The 6,204-nt window shown below is 32.2% G+C and overlaps 1 non-coding gene across 1 annotated transcript; it reads left to right on the forward strand.

Moving 5' to 3' along the window:
• Window positions 1-4,310: 4,310 nt before the first annotated feature.
• TRNAS-CGA (transfer RNA serine (anticodon CGA)) lies at window positions 4,311-4,383 on the forward strand. The gene has a single exon. It is a non-coding gene; the product is annotated as a tRNA-Ser (tRNA).
• The last annotated feature ends 1,821 nt before the right edge of the window (window positions 4,384-6,204 follow it).

Here is a 6,204-nt window from a genome sequence, read left to right on the forward strand (position 1 = left end):
ACAGAACAGTTTCATTACAGAACATCGAAGAATTGTCGCTGTTCTATTTAGTAACTGTTTTGTTTTGTCATTATTCTATTTTATCAAGATACCATACCATTTAGTAGTTAATCGATTGATGTTCCGGTGGTCATAATCCTTCACTAAGAATCGTAAGGTCATAGGATCGAATCCCGGCGTGAACAAATAAATGATATTTTTGCAGATGTAATAATATAACCTAAAATATGTTTATTATTATATTATTATACTGATGAAATATCACCATTCAGAATCGAAACGTGATCTGAGCAGCCAGATATTTCCCAACCTTCCTTCTCCCCATGTCATTCCCTTCCCTACTCCCTACAGCCTCACGATATACACCAATTGGGATTCCTTAGCCCCACTGGCTCTGTACGGTTGGAATGTTATTCGATGTTGCAATAGTAATGTAAAAAAATTGTTTCAACTTTTAAAATTTTATCATTTTTTGACAAACTGTACCACATTGTTTATAGCGATGTCAAGAATTTTCTCTTTCTCTCTTTGAAAGTTATAAAGTCCATAAGGAATTCCAAACTTCTGGACAATTCGTCGAAGAATTCTGAAATTAAGGATTTCTCTTCATTCACTAGAAATATTAGGTATTTAAAGGGGAACGTTGTGAGGCGAACAAACAATAAAAGGGAGACAGGGAAGATAAGGGTTGGGCACTACCTCATATTAAACAAAGCTGAAGTTATCGTGATTCATTTTTGGGTTATTTTGCCGTGTTGCACATTCCCCTTCTTTAGCCAACGTTTGGGACAGTGTCTATCATCAGGGCACATTTGCAGATTTTGGAGTGTGTATTTAGAAGTGATACTGTGTTGCGCACGTTAAGGCGATGCCATACGTAGTAATGCAATATCATGTGTTTTTGGTTTGAAAATTTGGTCGCCTAGAACTGTTTCAGATGCTTTAATAAAATACTGCAAGTAGAATACATCCTGGCCTTTGAAATAATCGAGTATTTTTTAGGTAAGTCTTTTTATAAGCCCAGAAAAAAATAGTGTAAATGTCTATGAAAACTGCTTTAAAGTTCAAAATCTCCTACTTACGAACCCATTTGCGGTTATGATTTTATTGTATAATGTGGAAAATTAAGTTATTTATAAAATGATCGAAAAAAAATTTAATATATATGCCTGAACATCCACAAAATTAAATAAAAGGCACTTTTTGGCCATCTTTTTTTTTGCATAAATCAAAACAGGCGGATGGTGTTAAGCGGGAATTTAAACCTTATCGCCATCTACGTAAGGGTTGTTATTAATAGCGATAAGGTTTAAATTCCCGCTTAACACCATCCGCCTGTTTTGATTTATGCAAGAAAAAAACATGGCCAAAAAGTGCCTTTTATTTAATTTTGTGGATGTTCAGGTATAAATTTTTTTTTTTCGATCATTTTATAAATAACTTAATTTGCCACATTATACAATAAAATCACAACGGAAAATGTGTTCGTAAGTAGGAGATTTTGAACTTTAAAGCAGTTTTCATAGGCCTTATACATTATTTTATTCTGGGCTTATAAAAAATACTCGATTATTTCAAAGGCCAAGATGTATTCTACTCGCAGTATTTAATAAAAGTATCTGAAATATTTTTAGGCGACCAAATTTTCAAACCAAAAACACATGATTTTGCATTACTATGTATGGCATCGCCTTAAATTGGATTTTTTTTTTCATTCCCCGAGTGAAATTGATCATAACCGAGATACGTATGACGTCCCTGTCAGATTTCGATCGTTTTGGCAGACTGAAAAATGCAAACTTTGAATATTATTTTATCTATGGAATCGATATTTGCAATATTTTAATTGGGTTTTATTTTGTTTTCAAACCGACCCGAGTGGGATCAACCTTACTGTTAACCAACAAAAACGGGGTATGTATGACGTCACGTGTACCCCGTCAGATTTCGATTGTTTTGGCGGGCTATAAAAAAAGCAAACTTGGAATATTATTTTAACTGTGAAATCGACAATTGTAAAGTTTATTTTTTAAAAACACTGGTTACAAGGTGAACAAGTTGTGGTTTTTTAAGTTTTTAGATTCTCACGGCCAAAAGCATTTTTGTTGTTTGTTTTTGGGGTGTTATGCCGTGTTGCACTAACTCCTTCTTTAGCCGACGTTTCGGACAGCGTTGCAGTGTCCATCATCAGGGTATATCCGGTAGATCTTACACATCTTCGGATCTACTAATCGATTATTGAAACGTTGCTCCAAATGGCTTTAGCCGTGTTTAGTGACTAGATCTGAATAGCCAGGTACTTCCCCACCTTCCTCTTTCCCTTCCCCACTTACCTTCAGCCTCACAACATCCCCCAATTGGGGATGCCATAGTCTCACTGGCTCCAGACGGGAGCAGTTGGGACTCTTGTGAGGTATTCACTATAAAAAAAAATTATAAAAAAATTAATAGTAAATTGAAAAATAAAGAAAAAGTATATGTACCTATATTTAAAAATATTCAAATAAAAAGTAAAAATACTAAACATTAAGATTAAAATATAAACATAATTAATATAGATTGTTTAATGCATATAATTGTTTAATTATCACTAGACAAGAAATAAAGTGGGTACCTTATGTTTAGTTGCATTTCGTTTGTTTAATTTTTTTACAGATTTCAATTTTTTCATACAATTCCTTAAAATTCTTTTTTTTATTTTACCGTATAATATATTGCAATCTTGTTCCTCCAACAAGCTTTGCCAATTAAAAATATGAATATTTTTGTCGATTTTGTAAAAATCGAAATATTTTTCCCTTGTTCTGTAGCTTTTTTCCTTGCACTATATTTAAAATTAACTGCGGTTATAAAATGGTCCGCTATAGTGATATTTTTACCCAAACATGAGGAAAAAACATCGGTTTGTTCGCAACTGCTGTTAAATCGGACAAAAATATGATCTAAACAAGTATGTGTAACTTTTCCCATTAAAATTGCTTCTCTTGTTACGTCACAGATGCGTCTACTTATAATTATCAGACATTATATTTTCGTATGTTGTAATGAGTGGGATTTGGCAATTTAACAAGTCTAGGTTAATATCTACTGCAAGCAAAACATTTTATTTTTTATTTATGTTAGATAGGATTAAAGATATTTCCTTGAGAAATTGGGGTTTGCTGGAGTTTGTTGGGCGGTATATTGTTATTATGTGTCTAGAAGTGTTATAAAGCCATTTTTTTACAGATTCAATTGCATTTCGTTCGTTTAAATTTTTTACAGATGAATATTCTATTTTTCTAATGGTGTCAAATAGAAAGGTATTTCTGACGCCTCTCTAATAAAGTAATTGTTTTACTGAGTGTGAATGTGCATTACTGTTCAATTTTGTGAATTTCCGCGAGTTATTTTGATGATTTGTTAGCAAGCGAAGCCCGAATCCTATCAAAATAGTAGCCTTGTTTGATAGTACCTATTTTAATCTATTTTACAATGTGCCCGTGCTTGATGCGTTTTGTGCCTTTCCAAGATTTCATGAACAAATCTAAAGAATTGGCCACCAATCTGCCGATTTGCGATTGTTGCGGACTGTCAAGTCACTCCGACTTACTTACTTACAAGTCATTACTCCAATCAACATTAAGCAAAGTCTACTGTGAGCAAAAGTATACTAGTTACTATTTCTTACAGAGTTAATTTTGTTTGAACCATAATTGCGTATCGAAATTCCATCACACAATGTATTATTGAACTATTTCCTTTACATCAAAGCATAGCAACAGCATAACCACTTTAAATTATTTATAATTCAGGAGAAAGTGACTTGATTGAAGCCTTGGAGAAATAATTTAAACGCTACGTGAAAACAATTCATTTACATATTACGACATCCTAGGGTATACAACATCACCTTATTCGTTGTAAAAGTGCCGTTGATAAATTTAGTATGTAGTTCTTAAAACCTTATATCTCACTTTTTTAGGTTACTAAGACTAAGAGTTGTTTCGCAGACATTCAAATGTCACATTTGAAAAGACCTCTCCCTTAATTATTATTTTTTTGGTAAACTAATGTTTTAAGACAAGATTTTTTATGCATAGCACAAAGGGTAACAATTATTTTATATTACTTTAATATTTGACAAGTAGTATCTTCACCCAAAATGTAGACAATTTGTCTCGACGCCATCTAGTGAGAGAGTTAGCACTTACAATGCCTTTCTCATATAAAATAAAGTTGGTTGTTTTCAAAATGAAAAAAATGTAACAAGCAGTAATTGTTGAATAAAACACTAGTATATATTGAATTATTTCGCGGATAAGAGATAAGCCGCCATAGCTCAGTGGTCAGAGCTGTCGACCCGAAATCGAAAGGACACGGGTTCAAGTCCCGTTGGCGTCATGTATCTTTTATCAGGAGATTTTTCAATGTGGATGAGTGTTTCAGGCTAATAATTATTGCTTATAAAATAAGACCTCTCCCGGCTGTGAACAATAAATAGACTTGAAATAGCTGTATTTTTATACGTATATATCAGAAGTATTGCAATTTCTAATAGGCGCTTTACACGATGTTTTTTTTCTTCCATTTTCCATATGGGTTGTATTTTTATGTTATTTGTTGTTATTTTACGTATAGATTTTCATACAGTTTGATGGTGGATATTATTTGACAATCTGCCTGTCATCTGTCATTGTTTTACATGGAAATGTTTTATTATGTGAAAAACAGTGATTTAAAAAACATTTCATAACATTTACAATTATTAAATGGCATACAATAATACATTATTCAAATACATTCATTTGTTTCGTTTGACTGAAAAATATCAATTTCAGAATGAAGGTGGTTTAATAGCGTAGTCATTCTCCTCTGAGGTATGATCACTTTATATTTCGCTTTATATTCAAAATATTGATAAAACTACTATAATAATTTACTGGGTGTGAACGTACATTACTGTTGGATTTTGTGAATTTCCGCGATTGATTTTGATGATTTGTTATCAAATGCAAATTGCAGATGCTTTCATGTGATCTATAGTTAAAGTGTTGCCATTTTGAAGATTTAGAAAATATTATTTCATCTTTAATGGCCTGTACAAAGTCCGAAAATAACGATGGTATAAAGTAAAGGTGAAGGTTTATCTAATAAATTTGCAACGAATAATGACCAAATTTCGTAGTATAAACTACATTCTCTGACGGCCAGATGTAAACATTCTGATTTATTTGCTTCTGCGTAAAATTAACCATGCATCAGTTGATACACCAAAAATTTTATCCCAAATTAACATTAACACACCATCAAGAAAATCAACAAGGAGAATGAAATACAATTCCAATATTGACTACCACACAAATACAGGATATTTCTCCCATGTACCGCGAACATTAAGATACTAGACACTATACACTGCTCTTATAATGATATAAACATTTTTAATGAACAATTTAATTTTTTTTTTTTAAATTACCAATAATCATATTTATTTATATTTTAAATGCATATTTACAGAATAAAAAAATCCAATAACAAAGATATATTATACAAATACACAATCATAATTGTCTAATTAGCGAATTAAATTTATTAATGCTCTGGTGGAAAATGTCGATGTCAGAGGCTAGTGAATTTAGAAGGACTATCATTTTTCCGAGAGGCATTGCTAATGGTAAGTTAGTCCTACATCTCGGAAGAATGAATGGTTTGTGCCTACGCGCTCTTGCGAAGTTATCAGGGACGTAAAATAAAATTTTATTCAAAATTTCTGGATTGTTGATGTGACCGTTCAACAAGTTATAGACCATCATCAGCAACGCAGCTTTCCGCCTGTTGACAAGACTATCGATACCTAGCATTCCGGAAAGGAAGGCTGATGGGTATAAATAGGGATAGTACCCGAAGTCTCTAAGATAAAGATAACGTAGAAACTTCTTTTGTACTTTATCTACCATTGAAGTGTATGTTGCATCACAAGGTCCCCATATTATTGAGCCACTTTCCAAAATACTACGTACTAGGCTAAAATATAGCATTTTTTGTTTTTAATGAGTTTTTATTATTCACAATGTACATTTGTTACGTATAATTTTTTTTTATAAAATTAGCGACCGGTTTCGACACGTCCGTGTCATTAACTAAAAATTTAGTTTTAAAATAGCTAGTTAATGACACGGACGTGTCGAAACCGGTCGCTAATTTTATAAAAAAAAATTATAT

The sequence above is a fragment of the Hesperophylax consimilis genome, chromosome 26, assembly GCF_061612785.1.
Source record: "Hesperophylax consimilis isolate HC1 chromosome 26, BYU_Hcon_1.0, whole genome shotgun sequence".
Taxonomy (NCBI): domain Eukaryota; kingdom Metazoa; phylum Arthropoda; class Insecta; order Trichoptera; family Limnephilidae; genus Hesperophylax; species Hesperophylax consimilis.